This window comes from Pogoniulus pusillus, chromosome 19, assembly GCF_015220805.1.
Source record: "Pogoniulus pusillus isolate bPogPus1 chromosome 19, bPogPus1.pri, whole genome shotgun sequence".
NCBI lineage: Eukaryota > Metazoa > Chordata > Aves > Piciformes > Lybiidae > Pogoniulus > Pogoniulus pusillus.
Window position 1 is genome coordinate 23,727,597 of NC_087282.1, and position 23,758 is coordinate 23,751,354.

A 23,758-nucleotide genomic window follows, 5' to 3' on the forward strand; every position below is an offset into this window, starting at 1 on the left:
CTGGCTGCACTCCAGCTGCCTCTCCCAGCTAACCGCAGCTGGGCAAGTTGCTGCCCCGAGTCCCTTGCCCCTTATTCCCCCCAGGCAGAGGGAAGTAGGTGGAGGGGGAGGTGTGCGGTGGTTTGCTCGGGGCGGGAGCTGTGCAGGGACATGCATTGCTCCTCCTCGGAGGCTTTCTGCGAAGGGCAGGTGTGTGTCTGTGGGAGCTGTGCCCTGCCTGGGGACTACCCCACCCAGGAATGCTCCCATCTCCTTTTTACCGGTCTCTGAATAAGGTCCGACGCTGAGCCTGCAGCCTGCAGAGCGCTGGCCCAGGCTGTGTTCTCCCTTCCCAGGTCGGAGATGCAGCAGAGGTTTGGAGGGAGGTGGGACACACTGAGCAACCAGTGGGGCAAACTCCGTGGTGACCAGTGCCAGGATGAGGGGCAGTGGACACGAACTGGAACACAGGAGGCTGCGTGTGAAGCTCTCTGGGCAGCCTGCTCAGGGCTCTGCCACCCTCCTCCCGCTTCTGTACAGTCTCCTGTGCTGCAGTTTGTGTCCATCACTGCTCATCCTGTGCAAGGGCCACTGCACAGCCCCTTGGCCAGGGCTGGGGGGGGGGACAAGGAGGTGGGTGAGAAGCAGGATATGAGGCCACATCCTTACCTGCCCACCAAACTGTGCCATGCCAGATGGAGAGGCACCAGGAGGACCTTCAGTCTACACCAGCTATGATTAGCTGGGAGGCAAACACAACCATCAACTCCAGGCTGCAGGAGCACTGTGCCTGCCTATCCTGGACATGACACTGCCTGTGACAGCAGCAGGAGGGGCAGGAGGGATATGGGCAGGGGGAGCACCGGGGCTGGCAGTGTCCTGGTTAGTGCAAACCTACAGCTCCTGAGGGACAGTGCCGTGGTCTCTGCCAGGGCCATGCCCCCGGCCCCTCTACAGCCCTTCACTGGAGGAAAGGAGATTCCCACCCTCTTTGTCCCTCACAGCAGGGAGAGGTGACAGAAAAGCTCTACAGATCAAAGCACAGGGCAGTGGTCTTCCCTCCCTGTGGCATAGTGGGACCTTGGCAACAGCAGGCAGGTCAAACCCTGCTCATTATGTTGGCATGTTCACCGGGGCAGACCACCAATGTATTCCTCACAGCAGCTACAAACCGCCACAGCACAGCACAGGAAGATGTGCCAGAGAAGATATCCAGAACAATAAAGTGGCCAGGTGGGACCTACCCAATCCATGGGGGCATCAGACCAACTATCTCTTGGTTGGGCTTATTTTTCAGGGCTGGTACTGCCCTGAGCAGCTCACAGACTGAGGAAAGACTGTGGGAAGCAGCTGAAGGGTGAACCTCTGCAGCTGGCACCATGTTGGGCCAGTGTGGGTACAGGACCTGTCCTCACACTTGCAGGCTGGTGACCCATCCTTCCCTGAGAGCTAGCAGGGCAGGAGGAGCACTTTGCAGGGTTTACCCTTCATGGCAGCAAGATGTGGGGCAGGGAGGATGTTTGAGGGTGTCTGCTCACCCTGCCCAGCAACACTCGTGCCAGTCCCTTGTCCCCATGGCAGTGGCATGCGTACAGGCAGCGTGACAGAGCTGAGACATCAAGTGCACCTCATTCCCCTCACTGGGCCCCACCACCCAGGCTGGTGCCTGCTGTCACCACGAGATTTTTCATCATGGACAGATCCACAGAATGGCTCAGGTTGGAAGGGAGCTCAGAGATCGTCTACTCCAACCTCCATGGGCAGAGATGCCTCTCAGCTAGACTTGGCTGCCCAAGGCCTCATCCAATCTGACCTTAAACACCTGCAGGCAGGAGGCAGCCACAGCCTCCCTGGGCAGCCTGTGCCACACTCTCACCACCTTCCTACTGAAGAACTTCCTCAGCTCCAGTCTAACCCTGCCCTCCCTCAGCCTAAAACCACTCTCCCTTGGCCTGTCTCTAGATACCCTCATGAGAAGTCCCTCTGCAGCGTTCCTGGAGGATCCCTTCAGGCACTGGAAGGCAGCCCTGAGGTCCCTCTGGATTCTCCTGCAGGCTGCACACCCCCAGCTCCCTCAGCCTGCCCTTGTAGCAGAGCTGCTCCAGCCCTTGGCCCTCTGCCTAGTATTCAGCCTGCTTCTGCAAAGGCTCTTTAGTTGTTACAAGCCTACGTGGTCTATGCCAAGCAGTTCATCCTTCTGGCCTGCACAAGCCCTGCCAGCAGGCTGCCTTTGTCCTCTTCTCCATCAGTTGGTGAACTAAACCAAGCAGGCTTTTGTTACACTCTCTGCTCTGGCCCTGTTGCCCTTGAGCCTCTTCTCGTCCCCTGCATCTTCCTTGGCTTGCTCTGCCGTGAGCACAGGCTTGTCAAGGTGACACTGCCTCATGCCCACGCTGTGGTGTGGCTGGAAATGGAAAGTTCTGCTAGAGCAGGCTCCTGTGCAGTCCCCTGCGTTTCCCGTGTGATGCCTAAGTGGCCAGGGAAGCCGTGGAAGGCTGAGGAGTCCTTGCTTCCCTGGCAGTGCAAAACAGAGGGCAGGTGCAGGACAGCTGGAGTGGAATCACACTCACAGAACTGCTGAGATCATCAAGTCCAACCACTGCCCCAGAGCTCACAGCGCCCCCACTGCTGCTGAGCACTGCCGCTCAACCACCTCCCTCAGCACCACATCCACACTGCTTTTAAACACCTCCAGGGGCGGTGGCTCCAGCACCTGTCTGGGCAGCCTGGGACAGTGCTGGGAAGATATTTTTCCCAATATCCAGCCTGAGCCAGCCCTGGCACAACTCGAGGCCATTTCCTCTTGTCCTGTCACTTGCTGCATGTGAGGCGAGCCCAACCCCCACCTGGCTCCAACCTCCTCTCAGGGAGCTGCAGAGAGCAATGAGTTCTGCCCTCAGCCTCCTCCACACTAAACTCCCCCAGCTCCCTCAGCTGCTCCTTCCCAGCCCTGATCTCCAGACCCTTCACTGACTTGGTTGCCCTTCTCTGGACCCAGTCCAGTCCCTCAATGTCCTTCTTGCAGTGAGGAGCTCCAAAACTGAACCCAGGACTCAAGGTGTGGCCTCACCAGTGCTGATCAGAGGGGAACAATCACACCCCTAGAGCTGCTGGCCACAGTGCTGCTGATCCAGGCCAGGATGCCATTGGCCTTCTTGGCCACCTGAGCCCACTGCTGGCTCATGTTCGGTTGGAAAGAGCTGTCCCGTGGCAGTGCATGGGAGCAGTCAGACAGGCACAGCGCAGAACTACAGCACCCCCAAAGCCCCTCTCTCTAAGCTGCAAGAAGAGCTCTTTTTGGCAAGAATGCACAGCTCTGCCGAGTTGGCTTCTGCTCAGGGTTACAAAATCTGCTCCCAGGCTCCTGCGTGCCCCTCTCAGCTGCAGAGGCGGCGCTGTGCTCCGCTGGGATGCTCTGGCGGCAGGAGGGCAGGAGGGCAGTGTGCTGCCACCTTCCAGAGCAGTGCTGAGCCCACCTCTCCTTTTGCCCTGCGTGCCAGAAAGCACAGCTTTAGTCCCTGGAATCGGTGTGTGAAATAAGGTTAGTCACAGGACTTCCTGGCAGGGCAGCTCATAAACAGCTTTCCTCACTTCCCCCTTAGGAGAGTTCTGCCCTCTTCTGCTGCTCTGACTTCTTTGTATCCCTCTTCTCCCATGTATCCCCCGATTCCCACTGGTACCTGAGTCAGGTTAGTACACACTTCACCCTCTGGCAGCCTCTCCAAATCTAGTGGGAAGATCAGGCTCTGGAGTGCACTCTTGACACATCTCCAGGGGGTGCCTTTAACACTGTCTGGCTGCCCTTCCCCAGTCACACAGTGAGAAAGGGGGAACCATTCTCCCATGTGCTCAGCAGCTCCTTAGCAGTGAATGGAAACAGGGTCCGGGAGGCTTCCTCTTCCCTCCTCTTTCTCACTCATCCTCCCCACAGTTGTAACCTTTCTAGTGGCAGGTTGCTGAGCAGAGAGTGCTGGGCAGTATCTGCTGCTGGAAAGTGGTACTTAGCTAGGTCTGACCAGGGAGGAGGGACAATGGCTTTGAGCTGGGAGAGGAGAGATGGAGAGTGGAAGAGAGGAAGGAATTTCTGAGAGTGAGGGTAGGGAGACACTGGCACAGGTTTGCCCAGGGAGGTTGTGGAGCACAGAAGCACAGAATGGGATCCTTGATGGGAGCTTCTGTGCTCCACAACCTCCCTGGAGGTGTTCAGGGCCAAGCTGGATGAGGCCTTGAGCAACCTACGCTGGTGGGAGGTGTCCCTGCCCATGGCAGGGGAGTTGGAACTGGGTAACCTCAATGTCCCTTTCAACCCAAACCATTCTTTGATTCTATGGTTCTGTGGTCCTATTTTACTGAAAAAAAAACCCACACCCACATTCCTGGAGGCAAAGGTGGTCAAGCAGCAGCACACACAAAGGACACGCCAGCTGGTGCCTTCTAGCACACAGGTCAGCCTGTCACTGTCTGATGACAGCACAAGGGGCACTGCTGGAAGCTGAGGCATAGGAAGTGCCATGGAAACATGAGGAGGAATTTTTCCCTGTGAGGGTGACAGAAGCCTGGCACAGGCTGCCCAGGGGGGAGGGCAGGGGTTTGAGTATCTCCCTCTCTGGAGATACTCAAACCCTGCCTGGAGGAGCTCCTGTGTGACCTGGTATAGGTGCCCCTGCTCTGGCAGGGGTTGGGATGGATGAGCTCTGGAGGTGCATCCAGCCCCTGGCACTCTGTGGTGCTGTGATTTAGTCTCACTCACCAGTGGCCCTGCTGGCCTGGATCCACATATTACCCTGTGCCTCGCTCGTCAGCACAGAGACTAAGTGTACATAGCACTTGGACTAGATAGAGGAGAGCTCCCAGAGCAGCCAGGAGTGATGTGTGCTTGTGAGTCATCTGCTCTCTGGCTTGCTCCTAGCTGATAGAAAAGTGACTCTGTGCACTCAGGGTGGAAATCTCCCTGCCTTGCTGCAGCCTCTGTCATCGAAGCCACGCAGATGGGCAGAGTCCACCCTGCTGGTGCCTTGGACTCCCCCCTTCAGTTGCCCAGGCCCTAGCCCTTACATTTTTCCTGCCAGGCTTTGCCTGTGCCTGTCTGACTGCTGAGCTTGGGCTGAGGATTGTCACTTCTGCTGTCACTCCATTCCCTGCCCCCTCTCCCCAGCCAGTCGCAGTGGTGCCAGCAGCTGGGGTGATTTGCAGCCTTGCTTGAGGATTTGTTTCTTCCAAGTGGGAATCATGACAGGCAGGAAACTTCCCAGCTCAGCTCCTTACACAGAATCACAGAACCAAGCAGGTTGGCAGAGAGCTCCAGGCTCAGCCAGCCCAGCCTAGCACCCAGCCCTGCCCAACCAACCAGACCATGGCACTCAGTGCCCCAGCCAGGCTTGGCTGCAACACCTCCAGCCACGGCCACTCCACCACCTCCCTGGGCAGCCCATTCCAGTGCCAATCACTCTCTCTGACAACTTCCTCCTCACAGCCAGCCTGAGCCTGCCCTGGCACAGCTTCAGGCTGTGTCCCCTTCTGCCTGGCAGCAGAGCCCAACCCCACCTGGCTACAGCCTCCCTGCAGGCAGCTGCAGGCAGCAATGAGCTCTGCCCTGAGCCTCCTCTGCTGCAGGCTGCACCCCCCCCAGCTCCCTCAGCCTCTCCTCACAGGGCTGTGCTCCAGGCCCCTCCCCAGCCTTGCTGCCCTGCTCCAAACACCTTCCAGCACCTCAGCATCTCTGCAATGGAGGAGCCCAGAACTGGACACAGCACTCCAGGGGTGGCCTGAGCAGTGCTGAGCACAGGGGCACAAGAACCTCCCTTGTCCTGCTGCCCACACTGCTCCTCAGCCAGCCCAGGATGCCATTGGCTCTGCTGCCCACCTGGGCACTGCTGCCTCCTCTGCAGCTCCTCTCTGCCAGCACCCCCAGCTCCCTCTCTGCCTGCCTGCTCTCAGCCACTCTGGCCCCAGCCTGTAGTGCTGCTTGGGGTTGCTGTGGACAAAGTACCCTGCATACTCAAAAGGAGATGAGAACCTGGCAAAGGCTTGCAAAGAACTCTGAGCTGTCCTCACCTCAGCTTCACATTGTCCTCCCTCTCCCTCTTTCTGCCCTGGCTGAAGTCTGCTTTCCTCGGTGCTGGAGCCACCATTTGTGACCTGTAGGTAGCTGAGTGCCTGCTGTCCCCGTGCAGTGACTGGCCACCTGGGACACAGATGTTGAGACTCAGTTCCCACAGCCTTGGACATTTTCCCAAGAAGTTTGTTCCATTCTCTCCTCTTGCTCAAGGTCCCTTTTTAACAACCAGCTCGACTTGGTCTGCCTTTTATGCAAACAGCCACTTCCTTTGGAAGCTCCCAGGGCAGGCTGTGGTTGTCACTTAGTGCTCTGGGAGGAGTTCGAGTCAATTGCACTGCAGACAAAACCCTTTCTGTCCCCTCTCCCAGGAAGGTATCAGATTCCTGCATTTCAGCTGCATTCCTGCTGGGAGCAGGAGCTCAGCAGCAGTGTTATCAAGCTGCCCCTTCTCATCGATTCCTGCCTCAGCCACTTCCCCTTCACTCATCAGAAATGCATGCAGGGTGAGTGCCAGGAGGCTGCAGCCAGGCTCTGCTGTGTGATGCTCAATGACAGGACATGGGGCAATGGGTGGAAGCTGAGGCATAGGAAGTGCCATGGGAACATGAGAAGGAATTTTTAACCTGTGAGGGTGACAAAGCCCTGACACAGGCTGCCCAGGGGGGCTGTGGAGTCTCCCTCTCTGGAGACACTCAAACCCTGCCTGCATGTGTTCCTGTGTGATCTGCTCTGGGTGCCCCTGCTCTGGCAAAGGGGTTGGACTGGATGAGCTTTGGAGGTCCCTTCCAGCCCCTCACATTCTGTGGTCCTATGATTAAAAGTACTCTTTGCTGTCATTACAAAGCTGAGGCTGGAGGCCCGTGTGAGTCTCCAGGAGCCAGGCCATGGGCTTCCCCCTGCTAAGGCATCATCACTGCTAGCAGAGGCTGCACACAGCAGTGCAGAGTATGGCTGTGCTGGCTGTGGCACCAGTGGCACCATCCCAGCCACGCTCAGGGCTCGCAGCTCTGTTTGGGCTCGGTGCTGTGCCGCGGTGCTGCCCTGCGGGGATACAGGGACACAAAGCAAGAGAGGTCTGCATCTGGCATCCCAGTTTGGCCTTGCAGAAGCTGTAGGCAGAGGCAAAGGTATTTCTGCCTCCCCTGAGTGCTCCTCGGGGAGCTGCATGTTAGCTGAGAGCCAGCACACACATCTCTCTGCCTGCATGAGTCAGTAAGGTTGCAGATGACACCAAGCTAGGAGCAGCTGTGGAGCTGTTGGAGGGTAGCAGAGCCCTTCAGAAGGACCTGGCCAGGCTGCATGGGTGGGCAGAGGCCAAGGGGATGAGACTGAACAAGGCCAAGGGCAGGGTTCTACACTTTGGCCACAACAAGCCCAAGCAGCACTGCAGGCTGGGCCCAGAGTGGCTGAGAGCAGGCAGGCAGAGAGGGAGCTGGGGGTGCTGGCAGAGAGGAGCTGCAGAGGAGGCAGCAGTGTGCCCAGGTGGGCAGCAGAGCCAATGGCATCCTGGGCTGGCTGAGGAGCAGTGTGGGCAGCAGGACAAGGGAGGTTCTTGTGCCCCTGTGCTCAGCACTGCTCAGGCCACCCCTGCAGTGCTGTGTCCAGTTCTGGGCAGCCTGCAGCAGAGAAGGCTCAGGGCAGAGTTCATTGCTGTCTGCAGCTGCCTGCAGGGAGGCTGTAGCCAGGTGGGGTTGGGCTCTGCTGCCAGGCAGCCAGCAGCAGAAGAAGGGGACACAGCCTGAAGCTGTGCCAGGGCAGGTCTAGGCTGGCTGTGAGGAGGAAGTTCCTGGCAGAGAGAGTGATTGGCATTGGAATAAGCTGCCCAGGGAGGTGGTGGAGTGGCCGTGGCTGGAGGTGCTGCAGCCAAGTCTGGCTGGGGCACTGAGTGCCATGGTCTGGTTGGTTGGGCAGGGCTGGGTGCTAGGTTGGGCTGGCTGAGCCTGGAGCTCCCTTCCAATCTGGCTGGTTCTGTGATTCTCTGATTCTCTGCAGTGCACCTCCACAGCTGCTGCCCTGCTCGCTCCCTCTGCCTGCACGGGGGCAAGCGGCAGGAAGCTGTCTGTGCTGGCAGGAGCGCAGCGCTGCGCTGGCTGCCAGCTGTGCCCCTGGCAGTGGCTCTGCCTCCCCGGCGGCAGCGCTGCAGGCCTGCCCAAGCTCCAAGGCAGCCGGGAAGTCGTTTCTAGCTTTGACCTGAGTTTTCTGTTCTGAGTGTCCCCCGACCGTGCTCCCCGCAGCGCCCTGCCTGCTCTGCCTGCCCTGCCTGCCCTGGCTGCTCTGCCTGCCCTGCCAGCCCTGCCTGCCCTGCCTGCCCCGCCTGCCCTGCCTGCCCTGTCTGCTCTGCCTGCCCTGCCTGCCCTGCCTGCCTGCTCTCAGCAGGTAGCGATAGCCACCATGTGCCAGGAGCCCTTGGAGGGCTGCCCGCGCACTCCCTGCGCCCTGCTGCCACGATGCTGGCGGCAGAGCAGATGTTCACTCGAGCAGAGATGGCTTTGGCTGCCCTTCAGCTGCTCTCCCTCGCTGCCGTGGGGTGTGAATGCTCCTCCCCGGAGCCGAGCGCCTTGCAGGCAGGCGCGGCGCGGAGCGAGGCTGGGCGAGCCCAGCGAGCTGCTGGTGCTGCCCTCACAGCAGGGATGCCTGCGGCTCTGCGGAGCCTGTGCCTGACCCTGCGCACCTGTGGCCCCCGCTGCTGCTGAAAGCCTGTCGAGGCTGGGGCAAAGCAGTCTCCTGCTTGCAGTTCGGGCTCCCAGCACCAGTTTTAGCTCCTGGTCACCTTCATCAGACAATCACTGCCTTGCTGCAGACCTGGACCGGCATGACTGGGTCTGAGCTGGTGAGACCATTCTCTTCCTGAGAGGAGGGAAGCCAGACACCAAAAAGTGTTGAAGGTGTGGTAGAAAAGGAGGTCTCTTTCTTTAGGACAGTAGGTCCTGGTGAGCAGAGGCTGTGGAGCCTCCTACTCTGGAGCCTTTCCAGGCCTGTCTGGATGTGCTCCTCTGTGATCTGTGCTGGATTGTGTGGTCCTGCTCCGGCAGGGGAGATGGTCTGGAGGATCTCTTTGGGTCCCTGGGTCCCTTCCAACCTCTGACACCTGTGAGCTGTGATATCACTACTGAGAAGAGACACCAGTACAGAGGGAGCTACCACTGCTGAGAACTACTTCTTCCTGGAGCTATTTCCCCCCTTTTCTTTTCCCCTTTCCTTTCATTCCCCCCCTAGTTTTTCTGTTGAAATAGTCCTAAAAGGATCCCTTTCTTGTCTCTTGTGTCCTCCCCCTCCTTTAACTTACCTTCTCTCTCTCCACCCTTTTCTTGGTGCCGGTAGAAGTAGGTGTTAGAAGCAGCCTGCCCCTACAAGTGCCCTGCCCAAAGCCCTGCCCGCGGCTATCAGCCTGTGCCTCTTTGCAGCAGCTGCTTTGTTACTCCAGGAATTCCAGCTTCTTGTGGCCGATCCTTTGTACACAGCTGTGTGGATCGTCAGAACCAACCAACCAAACCCCAACACCCCCAATTAAAGAACAGTCTGAGCAGCTTAGCAAAGACAGGGTGCTGATGGGGCTGGCATTTGGGTTGCCCACTAGCAGAGCCTCTCACTTCCTTCACCCCTTCCCCGGAGGTGGCCAAACTATCTTTGGCATTGGAAGAGCAGGAGCCTGCTGAAACGTTGCTTTCCTGCTTGGGGAAAAATGAGAGCAAGGAAGAGTTGTTTGGAAGAATGAAGTATGTTAGCAAGCAGGAAGGGGAAGAGCTGAGGCCACTCATGTTGTGTGATGTTAGCCTGCCGAATTGGGACACCATGAGCTGTAAATACCTCTTTGTGTCTGGTTTATTTTGCAGGTGGAAGCATAAATGGGAGCACACTTGTGATGGAGGTGTCTGGGACACCTCCCACTAGAACAGGTCACTCAAGGCCTCATCTAACCTGTTTCTCTGCTGCAGGCTGCACCCCCCCAGCTCCCTCAGCCTCTCCTCACAGGGCTCTGCTCCAGGCCCCTCCCCAGCCTTGCTGCCCTTCTCTGGGCACCTTCCAGCACCTCAGCATCTCTGCAATGGAGGAGCCCAGAACTGGACACAGCACTGCAGGGGTGGCCTGAGCAGTGCTGAGCACAGGGGCACAAGAACCTCCCTTGTCCTGCTGCCCACACTGCTCCTCAGCCAGCCCAGGATGCCATTGGCTCTGCTGCCCACCTGGGCACTGCTGCCTCCTCTGCAGCTCCTCTCTGCCAGCACCCCCAGCTCCCTCTCTGCCTGCCTGCTCTCAGCCACTCTGGGCCCAGCCTGCAGTGCTGCTTGGGCTTGTTGTGGCCAAAGTGTAGAACCTGCCCTTGGCCTTGTTCAGTCTCATCCCCTTGGCCTCTACCCACCCATCCAGCCTGTCACCTTATATTCCTTACCCCAGCTGATGCTGCTAAGCCAGAAAAGCTGAGGCATTGCTCATTTAAAAGAAAGCTCTAGGGAGGGAGAGAACCTCGTTGCAGATTGAGGTCTCCCACATGCAGCCTCTGCTCTCAGCTGGCCACTGCTTGGCTAAAATGCCTTTGGTTCGGCAAGGTAAGAGATGGAGCTGTGCAGCTGCTCTCCTCTGCGCAGTTGTCCACTTGTGAAGCTGCTTTCTTTTGGGGAGACAATCTGCTGAAGTCACCTGTGGCATATCCTGGAGAGGAGGAGGCTGAGGGGAGACCTCATTGCTCTCTGCAGTTCCCTACAAGGTGTCTGGAGTGGGGCGGGGGTCATGGCAGGTGACAGTGTGGGAGCAAATGGCTTCAAGTTGCACCAAGGGGAGGTTTAGGTTGAAGATTAGAAGAAACTTCTTCACTGAAAGGGTTTTCATAGCCTGGCACAGGCTGCCCAGGGAAGTGTTGGAATCCCCTCCCTGGAGGTGTTTCAAAGAGGCAGAGCTGTGGTGCTGTGGCTTAGCCCCAGCCTTGGCAGAGAAGGGTTGGAGTGGATGATCCAAAAGGGCTTTTCCAACCCAAACTCTTCTGTGATTCTCTGACAGAAGAATTATTCTGGGGATATGCTAAAAGCAAAACCTGCCTGTTTGTGGCTTAAACTGCTTGATAGCTGTTCAGAGTTCAGCTTTGCCTTGAGCTTCTCCTGTTTTCTTTCTCTTTTTGCTAACATTTGAAACACCCCTGGAGGTGGCCAAGAAACCTGTGGCCATGGTAATTCAGGACATAGTTTAGTGGCCACAGCAGTGTTAGGTTAATGGTTGGACTGGATGAGCTGCAGAAGAGGAGGCTGAGGGCAGAGCTCATTGCTGTCTGCAGCTGCCTGCAGGGAGGCTGTAGCCAGGTGGGGTTGGGCTCTGCTGCCAGGCAGCCAGGGACAGAAGAAGGGGACACAGCCTCAGGCTGTGCCAGGGCAGGTCTAGGCTGGATGTTGTTAGGAAGTTGTTGTCAGAGAGAGTGATTGGCATTGGAATGGGCTGCCCAGGGAGGTGGTGGAGTGGCCGTGGCTGGAGGTGTTGCAGCCAAGCCTGGCTGGGGCACTGAGTGCCATGGTCTGGTTGGTTGGGCAAGGCTGGGTGCTAGGTTGGGCTGGCTGAGCCTGGAGCTCTCTGCCAGCCTGCTTGATTCTGTGATTCTCTGATTCTGTGATCCTCTGATTCTGTGATCTCAGAGGCCTCTTCCAACCAAGACAATTCCATGGTTCTGTGATGCTATGATGCTAAGATCTCTCTGGCTGAAGCCAGAGGAAGAGCTCTGGGGAGCATCTGAGAGGGGAGTGAGCAGGGCCAGTGCTAGCAGTGGCCTGCAGGACTGAAGCTCACATACTTCCTCAACCAGAGGTGCTGCTTATTGTTAAGAAAGAGTATTGCCCAATGCTGGGGGTTTATTCCCTTCCATTCAATCATCCAGGCCCTTTTGGCCTGTAGGAAGGAGCTCACCAGTTAACTACCCCCTGTGCTGGGAATTGCCTACTTCTGTTTGGTCTGCCCTTGGCACCTGCTTGTTTGCTTTAATGACCCTTAGGGCTCACATGCAATGAGATGGTGAAGCAGCATCCCTCACGCACCTCTTCCATCCCAGGCATTTCCCTCGGCCTGATTATGTCCCTCAAAAGCAGAGGAAGTGCCAATTAAAGCCCAGCCAGCTCTAAGCAGATCTCAGGAAGATGCATCACTTTGCCCTGCTAAGAGGTAGCATTTTGCCCCCTTGCTCTTGATGGAGGATGTGGAATGTGGCTGAAGTCATCATCCTTGTGTCATGGATGTGCCTGGGATAACTCCAGGAGGAGATGCACACGTGGTCCATCTGCCATGGAAATCTCCATTTGTGGGCAGCTGCTTGGCCCTGGCAGACTCTGGCAGCTGAGTTGTCTGAAGAATCCTTTTGTGCTGCAGGATCTCCCTTGTGACAGGTTATGCAGAAGTAATAACCTGTGTTCATGATGACATCCGGGCACAGAGTGTTAACAGCTGTGAACACTGCTCACTGACATTAAATCTGCCCAGAAAACTTAGTCACAGGGTTCAAAATGCAGGGCTTGGAAATGCAGACACACAGGCAGCAGGCAAAACTGGAGCACTTGTTTCTTAAAGTGGCAAATGCAAACATGGTGCCACATCCAGCTGGCAGCTGGCACTGGTATGTGCCCAGGGATCAGTGCTGGAACCAGTCCTGCTCAGTGTCTTCATTGATGATCTGGACCAGGACACTGAGCCCAGCATCAGTAAGGTTGCAGATGACACCAAGCTAGGAGCAGCTGTGGAGCTGTTGGAGGGTAGCAGAGCCCTGCAGAGGGACCTGGCCAGGCTGGATGGGTGGGCAGAGGCCAAGGGGATGAGACTGAACAAGGCCAAGGGCAGGTTCTGCACTTTGGCCACAACAAGCCCAAGCAGCACTACAGGCTGGGACCAGAGTGGCTGAGATCAGGCAGGCAAAGAGGGAGCTGGGGGTGCTGGCAGAGAGGAGCTGCAGAGGAGGCAGCAGTGCCCAAGTGGGCAGCAGAGCCAATGGCAGCCTGGGCTGGCTGAGGAGCAGTGTGGGCAGCAGGACAAGGGAGGTTCTTGTGCCCCTGTGCTCAGCACTGCTCAGGCTGTGTCCAGCTCTGGGCTCCTCCATTGCAGAGAGATGTTGAGGTGCTGGAAGGTGTTTGGAGAAGGGCAGCAAGGCTGGGGAGGGGCCTGGAGCACAGCCTTCCACCTCTGTGGGGTGAGGTTTGGACTCCTCAGTTCAAGAGGGACAAGGATCTGCTCAAGAAGGTCCCCTGGAGGGCTAGGAGGATGAGGAGGGGACTGGAGCACTGCCTGGTGAGGAGAGGCTGAGGGCCCTGGGGCTGAGAGTCTGGAGAAGAGAAGACTGAGAGGGGCTTGGATCAGTGTCTGTAACTGTCTGAGGGCTGGGGGTCAGAAGGGGGGGACAGGCTCTGCTCACTGCTCCCTGGGACAGGACAAGCAGCAGTGGATGGAAGCTGCAGCACAGGAGGCTCCAGCTCAGCACAAGGGAGAACTTCTTGCCTGGAAGGGTCCCAGAGCCCTGGCACAGGCTGCCCAGAGAGGCTGTGGAGTCTCCTTGTGTGGAGCCCTTCCAGGCCTGTCTGAATGTGTTCCTGTGTGTCCTGAGCTGGATTGTGTGCTCCTGCTCTGGCAGGGGGTTGGACTGGATGAACTCTTTGGCTGCCTTCCAACCCCTGACATCTGTGAACCTGTGACCTGCTAGCTTGTGTTGAGAGAATGGGGCAAGAACCATGGAGCTGCCTCTAAATGACTGCGTGGGACTGCAGCCAGAGCAGGGAGAGCAGCACAGGGAGGGGATTCTGCCCTGTGAGACCTCACCTGCAGCACTGCCTCCAGTGCTGGGGAACACAGCACAAGCAGGGCATGGAGCTGATGCAGAGGGTCCAGAGGAGGCCACCACATGTTCAAGGGGCTGGAGAAGCTCTGCTGTGGTGACAGGCTGGGAGAGTTTGGGCTGCCCAGGCTGGAGAAGAGAAGGCTGCAGGAGACCTCAGAGCAGCTTTGCAGTGCCTGAAGGGGCTGCAGGAGAGCTGGGGATGGCTTTGGACAAGGGCTGGCAGTGCCAGGCTGAGGGACAATGGCTTTGAGCTGGGAGAGAGGAGAGTGAGAGTGGAGAGGAGGAAGAAATTGTTGAGAGTGAGGGTGGGGAGAGACTGGCACAGGTTGCCCTGATAGGCTGTGGCTGCCCCTGCCTGGAGGTGCTTAAGGCCAGGCTGGATGAGGCCCTGAGCAAGCTGTGCTGGTGGGAGGTGTCCCTGCCCATGGCAGGGGGTTGGAGCTTGATGAGCTTTAAGGTCTCTTCCAATCCAAACTGTTTCCTGGTTCTCTGCTTCAAGAAAAGCCTGGATGAGGCACTCAGTGCCATGGTCTGGATGACTGGATAGGGCTGGGGGATAGGTTGGACTGCAGGAGCTTGGAGGTCTCTTCCAACCTGATTGATTCTCTGCTTCTATGACTGTCACCACGGGCCTGGGTCAGAGCTGCAACACCAGCTGAGCTGTGCAAAACAAGCACTAAAGGGTTTCAAGCCCCCAGATCCACCTGGGTGTGTAGAAGCTGAGCATCACATTTCCTAGACAGAAGGGTGAGTCTGATGGGATCTTTCCCAGTGTGAGTTTGCACCACCTCTGCTGGAGCCAGAGCAGACACAGGCTCCCTCCCCGTGCCCAGCAAATCAGTGTGAGGAGTCCCTGGGGCACACAGCTGCCAGGTGCAGCATTTTTCTGCTTAGCAGTGTCAGTGATTTACTTAACTCCTTTATGCCTGGAAGTTTGAGAGACCTACCACCTCTTGTGTTAGATCTAAACAGCCAACATGGTACAGGCACTCTCAAAGAGCTCAGTATTTTATTAGCTGCTTGTAATCTTCTGTAGCAGCACTACAGGCTGGGGCCAGAGTGGCTGAGAGCAGGCAGGCAGAGAGGGAGCTGGGGGTGGTGGGAGAGAGGAGCTGCAGAGGAGGCAGCAGTGCCCAGGTGGGCAGCAGAGCCAATGGCATCCTGGGCTGGCTGAGGAGCAGTGTGGGCAGCAGGACAAGGGAGGTTCTTGTGCCCCTGTGCTCAGCACTGCTCAGGCCACCCCTGCAGTGCTGTGTCCAGTTCTGGGCTCCTCCATTGCAGAGAGCTGCTGAGGTGCTGGAAGGTGTTTGGAGAAGGGCAGCAAGGCTGGGGAGGGGCCTGGAGCAGAGCCCTGTGAGGAGAGGCTGAGGGAGCTGGGGGGGTGCAGCCTGCAGCAGAGGAGGCTCAGGGCAGAGCTCATTGCTGCCTGCAGCTGCCTGCAGGGAGGCTGTAGCTAGGTGGGGTTGGGCTCTGCTGCCAGGCAGCCAGCAGCAGAAGAAGGGGACACAGCCTGAAGCTGTGCCAGGGCAGGTTCAGGCTGGATGTTGTGAGGAAGTTCCTGGCAGAGAGAGTGATTGGCACTGGAATGGGCTGCCCAGGGAGGTGGTGGAGTGGCTGTGGCTGGAGGTGTTGCAGCCAAGCCTGGCTGGGGCACTGAGTGCCATGGTCTGGTTGGTTGGGCAGGGCTGGGTGCTAGGTTGGGCTGGCTGAGCCTGGAGCTCTCTGCCAGCCTGCTTGAGTCTATGATTCTGTGATTCAGATGGGAAAACCATTCTGTTTTCACACCAGCAGCACAAAATCAGCAGTAGTTAAATGCACAAACAAGTAGGAGGCCTGAGTTGGGTCACATTGGTCCTGTGAGGCCTTTTGAGCTGTCCTGAGTGCACTACAGACCTGTTTTAAGCCTTGGAAAAGAGCAGCAACAGATATTTACCCAGGGCAGGCTGCGAGGGAGCAGGGAAGGTCTTTCACATAGCAATATCAGCAAGCGACCATCTGAGTTTCCTAACACACAAATTAGACCTTGCTAATGACAGAGTGGCTTGCAGTATTACAGCCCTTTCCTCAGCTGTTGTGGTGCCAGCCTACCTCCCTCCACAGCCTGGCTCCATGATTCAGGCACTACATGACCAGGTGATTGCCTAAGATACCCTGGCAGATTTTCCTCCCTGGCTTTGCTCATCCCAGGGTTTCTGAGCCACTGTAGCACCAACAAGCACTGCCTCTGTGCAGGATGCTTTGCCATTTGCTTTTCTCCCTGCAGTTCTCTCAACCGGTATGCCACGAGTGGGAGTTCACTGCAGACACACACACATAGACTGGGCAAGGTGAGGCAGAGAGCAGCCTGGAGGAGAGGGGCTTAGGAGTGCCAGTTGGTGCCAAAGTGCCCAGCAGGCAGCACTGGTGGCTGCAGCCCAGAGCCAGCTGTGTGCTGGCTGCAGCCAGAGCAGGGAGAGCAGCAGCACAGGGAGGGGATTCTGCCCCTCCACTCTGCTCTGCTCAGCCCTCACCTGCAGCACTGCCTCCAGTGCTGGGGAACACAGCACAAGAACCACCTGGAGCTGCTGCAGAGGGGCCAGAGGAGGCCACCAAGGTGATCAGAGGCTGCAGAAGCTCTGCTGTGGGGACAGGCTGGGAGAGTTTGGGCTGTGGAGCCTGGAGAAGAGAAGGCTGCAGGGAGAGCTCAGAGCAGCCTTGCAGTGCCTGAAGGGGCTGCAGGAGAGCTGGGGAGGGACTTGTGACAAGGGCTGGGAGTGCCGTGAGGAAGGACAATGGCTTTGAGCTGGGAGAGGGGAGAGTGAGAGTGGAGGTGAGGAAGGAATTGTTGAGAGTGGGAGGGTGGGGAGAGACTGGCACAGGTTGCCCAGGGAAGTCGTGGAGCACAGAAGCACAGAATGGGATCTTTGATCCCATTCTGTGCTTCTGTGCTCCACGACCTCCCTGGAGGTGTTGAAGGCCAGGCTGGATGAAGCCTTGAGCAAGCTGTGCTGGTGAGAGGTGTCCCTGCCCATGGCAGGGGTTTGGAACTGGCTGAGCTTTCAGGTCCCTTCCACCCCAAGCCATTCTACAACACTTGGCAGAGAATACCTTGCCACGCGTGTGCAGCTGTCCTGCCCTTCCTCTGCTACCCACGTTTGTGACAGTCCCTTCCATGTGATATTAAGCTGCCTGCAAGTCAGAGATGCAAAACAGGCCAGAAGCAGGAAAAGTGGATTTGCAGTCAGCGCTCCCTCTGGTGCAAAGTCATCAGGTGTCTCGGAGAGGAAATCCCCGAGGGAGAGTGTAAAGGGCAGACGAGGCTGAGAGAAGCAGCAGGAGCTGGGGAGAGAAACCAAGGTAACAAATGGGCAGAAAAGGACAAGTCAAGGGCTTGCCAATGTGGAGCTAATGGCTGGAGTCGGTGATCTTGCAGGTCTTTTGCAATCTAAGAAATTGGGTGACTGTGTGAAAAGCAGAGCCTCAGGGGCAGGGCAGGAGCAGAGGGACGGTGATGCATTAGCAGCGTGAAGCAAGCCTCCCGTTTCATTGGTCAGGGTGTTTTCAGGGGTCCTATTCTAGAGGTCATCACAAGGTACACTGAGAAGTGATTTCAGCATGTTAGCTCCGGAGCCCTCAATGCAGGAAGGATGTGGACCTGATGGAGCAGGTCCAGAGGAGGGCCAGGTAAAGGATCAGGGGGTTGGAGCAGCTCTGCTTCTGGGACAGGCTGAGGGAGCCGGGGGTGTGCAGCCTGGAGGAGGCTCCAGGGAGACCTTAGAGCAGCCTTCCAGTACAGTCCTGCAGGGAAGGATGAGGGACAATGGTTGGAAATGAGAGCAGAGCAGATTTAGGTTGGATGTGAGGAATACATTCTGCACCATGCACTGCAACAGGCTGCCCAGGGAGCTGGCTGAGGCCCCAGCCCTGGAGATAGCTGAGGCATAGGGAGTTTCATGTAAACACAAGGAGGAGTTTTTTTTCCCTGTGAGGGTGACAGGACACTGCAGCAGGCTGCCCAGGGGGGTTATGGAGTCTCTCTCTCTGGAGATACTCAAAACCCACCTGGATGTGCTCCTGTGTGACCTGCTCTGGGTGATCCTGCTCCAGCAAGGGGGTTGGACTGGATGAGCTTTGGAGGTCCCCTCCAGCCCCTGACAGTCTGTGATTCTATGCTAATGAAGCCCCATCCCTGAGGATATTGAAGGTCAGGCTTGGTGGGGCTCTGAGCAGCCTGCTCTAGTGGAGGATGTCCCTGCTGACCACAGGGGGGTTGGACTGGATGAGCTTTGGAGACCATCCTGTAATTCCCCTGTGCTCAGCACTGCTCAGGCCACACCTTGAGTGCTGTGTCCAGTTCTGGGCCCCTCAATTCAAGAGAGATGCTGAGGTGCTGGAAGGTGTTTGGAGAAGGGCAACAAGGCTGGGGAGGGGCCTGGAGCACAGCCCTGTGAGGAGAGGCTGAGGAAGCTGGGGGGGTGCAGCCTGCAGCAGAGGAGGCTCAGGGCAGAGCTGATTGCTGCCTGCAGCTGCCTGCAGGGAGGCTGTAGCCAGGTGGGGTTGGGCTCTGCTGCCAGGCAGCCAGGGACAGAAGAAGGGGACACAGCCTGAAGCTGTGCCAGGGCAGGTCTAGGCTGGCTGTTAGGAGGAAGTTGTTGTCAGAGAGAGTGATTGGCATTGGAATGGGCTGCCCAGGGAGGTGGTGGAGTGGCCGTGGCTGGAGGTGTTGCAGCCAAGCCTGGCTGGGGCACTGAGTGCCATGGTCTGGTTGACTGCATAGGGCTGGGTGCTAGGTTGGGCTGGCTGAGCTTGGAGGTCTCTTCCAGCCTGCCTGATTCTATGATTCTGTGTTAGATCAGGATGAAGTGGGCAGGGTGCAGATGTTCCACGAGTGGATGCTCATTCATTTATTGACTGCACCACTGTACAGAACTGAGAAGGCTTTTTTTTGGTGAGCAGAAATTCCTCTTTCTTCCCAGAGGCTTACTAATAAAAACCCCTTTTGAAAATGGCAGGATATGGCATAAACTTTCAGAAAAAACACTCCCCTTAAATATTCCACCCCTTCAAATGAACTCCTGTGCTCCTGGGTAGCTCTGACACAGACCTAGCACACAGAAGCTATGCTGTTGTGTTAGAAAAGGTGCAGCAGGAAGCAAATATTTTAATAGCAGTAAAGGCTTCACAAACTGGCAGGTTGGGGAAAAAATGATATTGCAGCATGAGCCACAAGCCTGTCCTTAACTAACACCACTGTGAGGTTGTTTTTCGGTCGAAACCACAGTGAGCTAAGGATGGAAAGACTGCCTGGCTGTGAAATTCTTGGCTTGAGCCCCTTCTAACACAGCCTTACCTTCAACAGAGGTGTTTTGTGCTCGTTGCCACAGGGCAATGCTTCTCCGAGTGGTAAGGGAGGGAGGCTGCCTTCTGTCACAGCCCTTCTGAACTGGGCAGCAGTCACCCAGTGACTTCTGTCACAGCCCTTCTGAACTGGGCAGCAGTCACCCAGTGACTTCTGTCACAGCCCTTCTGAACTGGGCAGCAGTCACCCAGTGACTTCTGTCACAGCCCTTCTGAACTGGGCAGCAGTCACCCAGTGACTTCTGTCACAGCCTTTCTGAACTGGGCAGCTCGCTATGGCCAGCAAGACAACAACCAGTGAGGGGGATTAGGAACTGTTTTCAAGAGTGGTGCTCAATGGTGCCAGGTCCAGCTGCAGAGCTGTACCCAGTGGAGTCCCCCAGGGACAGTGCTGGGTCCAGACCTGTTCAACATCTTCATCAGTGCCATTGCTGAGGGCACAGACAGACAGAGTCTGCTCAGCAGCTTTGCTGCTGACACCAAACTGGGAGGCTTGGCTGAGACAGCTGCAGGCTGTGAGGCCATCCAGAGAGACCTGAGCAGACAGAGCTGGGCACAGAGGAACCCAGGGAGGTCCAACAAGGACAAGGGCAGAGTCCTGCACCTGGGGAGGAAGAATAAACTGCAGCAGGACAGGCTGGGAGGTGACTGCTGGAGAGCAGCCCTGTGGAGAGGGACCTGGGGATGCTGGGGGAGAACATCCATGGCACAGCAATGTGCCCTAGTGGCCAGGAGGGCCAGTGGGGTCCTGGGGGGCATTGAGCAGAGTGTGTCCAGCAGATCAAGGGAGGTTCTCCTGCCCCTCTGCTCTGCCCTGCTGAGACCTCATCTTGAGCACTGCCTTCAGTTTGGGGCTCCCAGTTGCAGAGGGACAGGGATCTGCTGGAGATAGTCCAAGGGAGGGCTACAAGGATGCTGAGGGGACTGGAGCACTGCCTGGTGAGGAGAGGCTGAGTAACCTGGGGCTGCTTAGTCTGGAGAAGATTGAAAGGGGATCTAATCAATGTCTATGGCTATCTCAGGGCTGGGGATGAGGAGGGGTGGGGACAGGCTCTGCTCACTGCTCCCTGGGACAGGACAAGCAGCAATGGATGGAAGCTGCAGCACAGGAGGTTCCAGCTCAGCACAAGGGGGAACTTCTTGCCTGGAAGGGTCCCAGAGCCCTGGCACAGGCTGCCCAGAGAGGCTGTGGAGTGTCCTTCTGTGGAGCCCTTCCAGGCCTGTCTGCATGTGTTCCTGTGTGATCTGTGCTAGATTGTGTGGTCCTGCTCTGGCAGGGGTTTGGACTCAATGATCTCTTTGGCTCCCTTCCAACCCCTGACCTCTGTGAGCTGTGATCTCCAGCTTACTTCATGTTCTCTTGGCTTTCAGACATACAAACCTGAGAATTTGAGTTAGGTAATGGTTGGACTCCACAATCTCAAGACCCCTCTTGAAAACACATCCTGTGAGGAGCAGCTGAGAGAGCTGGGGTTGCTCAGTCTGGGGAAGAGGAGGCTGAGAGGAGACCTCATTGTTCTCTACAGCTTCCTGAAAGGAGGTTGGACCAGGTGGGGACTGGCCTCTTCTAGGTGACAAGTGATAGGATGAGAGAAAATGGCTTCAAACTGCACCAGGAGAGGTTTAGGTTGGATGTGAGGAAAAATTTCTTCACTGATAGGGTACATCAAGCAGGCTTCCCAGGGAGGTGGTGGAGTCAGCCTCTCTGGAGGTGTTTAAAAGCTGTTTGGATGGGGAAGGAGCTTAGGGCCATGGTCTAACAGCTGTGTGCAGGGCAGTGCTGGGCTCTGGTTGGACTCAAGGATGTTAAGGTCTTTCCCAGCCAGGCCATTCTGTGATTCTATCTGAAAGGTCTTTTCCAACCCAGGTGATTCAGTGATTCCAGGGAGTCCTTGCAAGGATATGTGCTGGGCCCTTGTGGTTTGAGATTCTATCTCAGAGGGGCTGAGGGGAAAACCAGTGCCCTACAAGCTGTTGGTGTGAGCTTTGCTTGACTAACTGGCAAGACCTTCCTGCAGAGGAACATGAATCATGCACACAAAGAGGTGACTCATGCATGGATGGGAAAGATGCCACCTCAAAACACTGTTATTTTCTTCTCCCCAGGTCCTGGTGCTTTTGTCCTGGTAGTTATGGAGTGAAGCTGGAGATGGATAGGTTCAGGCTGAACGTGAGGAGGAAGTTCTTCACCAAGAGAGTGGTGAGAGGCTGGAATGGGTTGCCCAGGGAGGTGGTTGAGGCCCCATGGTGGAGGTGTTTGAGGCCAGGCTGGCTGAGGCTGTGTGCAGCCTGCTCTAGGGTAGGGTGTCCCTGGGCATGGCAGGGGGTTGGAACTGGCTGCTCCTTGTCTGGTAAAGGAAATAAAATCATAGAATCAACCAGGTTGGAAGAGACCTCCAGGCTCATCCAGTCCAACCTAGCACCCTGCCCTATCCAATCAACCAGACCATGGCACTAAGTGCCTCATCCAGTCTCTTCTTGAAGACCCCCAGGGACGGTGCCTCCACCACCTCCCTGGGCAGCCCATTCCAATGCCAATCACTCTCTCTGTGAAGAACTTCTTCCTAATATCCAGCCTATACCTACCCTGGCACAACTTGAGACTGTGTCCCCTTGTTCTATTGCTGGTTGCCTGGGAGAAGAGGCCACCCCCACCTGGCTACAATGTCCCTTCAGGTAGTTGTAGACAGTAATAAGATCACCTCTGAGCCTCCTCTTCTCCAGGCCAAACACCCCCAGCTCCCTCAGCCTCTCCCCATAGGGTTTGTGTTCCAGGACCCTCACCAGCTTTGTTGCCCTTCTCTGGACATGTTCCAGCACCTCAACATCTCTCTTGAATTGAGGGGCCCAGAACTGGACCCTTCCAGCCCTGACTGATTCTATGGTTCTATATCATTGGAAGCATTCCAGGTCAGGTTGGACAGGGCTCTGAGCAAACTGATCTGGTTGAAGATGTCCCTGCTTACTGCAGGGGGGTTGAACCAGATGACCTTTAAAGGTCTCTTCCAACCCAAACCATGCCATGGCGCTCATGACTTTTCTACCCTCCCGCTGGCAGCCCAGCCCACCACACCCCAGCCCACTAGGGAAGAAGGTGTCAGTGAGGGACAGAAGTGTGCATTGGGAGAGTCCTGCAGCAGCTGGGGCAGGGCTGGTGGAGAGGTGGCATGGCTGGGAAACCCTCCATGCAGCCGCCCCAAAGTGGGAGCTGAACCTGCCCCGCCACGTCGGCCCTGCCCACAGGGCTGGCTGCCAGCAGCAGCCCCCAGACGGCGCCAGAGCCAACGAGCCCTGGCAAACACCCACTCAGCTACCCACACCTGTGGGGCTCCGGGGAACGGAATGGGGACACAGGGGAGGTGGGCACAAGGGGCTGAGGCTGTGCGTGGGAGGCCAGGACTTCAGGTGTGTGATGGTTTGGGTGTTCCCTGCCCCCCCCCCCCCACTTTGGAAATCACCCAGCCTGGACTCAGGGGCTCTGGAAACGGAAGGAAGCTCACACTGACAGCTCAGCTCAGTGTACAAGCAGAGAGGTGCAGCATTACAGTTACAGACAGAGATAGACAAGGGGAAAGGGAACACAGAAACACAGCTCCCCTCCCAGAAACCTGAGTCCCAGGAGGGGCTCCCAACTGCCCCTTCACCTTCCCCCTGCCCCTCTCAACCTTACCCCAGTCCCAAGGAAGAATGGAGGTTCAGCCAGGGGATCAGGAAGCAAAGTGGATTAGTCAGAGAAACGGAGGGTGAGGTGAGAGAGATGCAGCTCAGAGCTCCCCAGCAGCAGCAGCAGCAGTGCTTTATCTGCCTTTTGATTCCTGATTTTATCCATCTCAGCAAGCCTATGAGTGAGGCAGACATCAGCCTTGTTTTCCTTTCCCAGCCTGTAACCTAGTTCTGCTCACCAAAGCATTCTAGCTAGGCTCAAACTAGCACAGGTAGTCTACAGCTACCTGCAGGGAGGCTGTAGCCAGGTGGGGTTGGGCTCTTCTGCCAGGCAACCAGCAACAGAACAAGGGGACACAGCCTCAAGTTGTGCCAGGGGAGACAATAGAATAGAATCAAGCAGGTTGGAAGAGAGCTCCAAACTCAGCCAGCCCAACCTAGCACCCAGCCCTGCCCAACCAACCAGACCATGGCACTCAGTGCCCCAGCCAGGCTTGGCTGCAACACCTGTGGAGAGGGCCCTGGTGGTGCTGGTGGCTACCAAGTTCCCCATGGCACAGCAATGTGCCCTGCTGGCCAAGAAGGCCAATGGGATCCTGGGCTGCGTTAGGAGGATGTGTCCAGCAGAGCAAGGGAGCTTCTCCTGCCCCTCTGCTCTGCTCTGCTGAGACCTCATCCTGAATACTGTGTTCAGCTTTGGGCTCCCCAGTTGCAGAGGGACAGGGATCTGCTGGAGAGGGTCCAGCAGAGGGCCAGGAGGATGAGGAGGGGACTGGAGGGCACTGCCTGGTGAGGAGAGGCTGAGGGCCCTGGGGCTGAGAGTCTGGAGAAGAGAAGACTGAGAGGGGACTGAATCAATGTCTGTAACTCTCTGAGGGCTGCCAGGAGCGGGGGACAGGCTCTGCTCACTGCTCCCTGGGACAGGA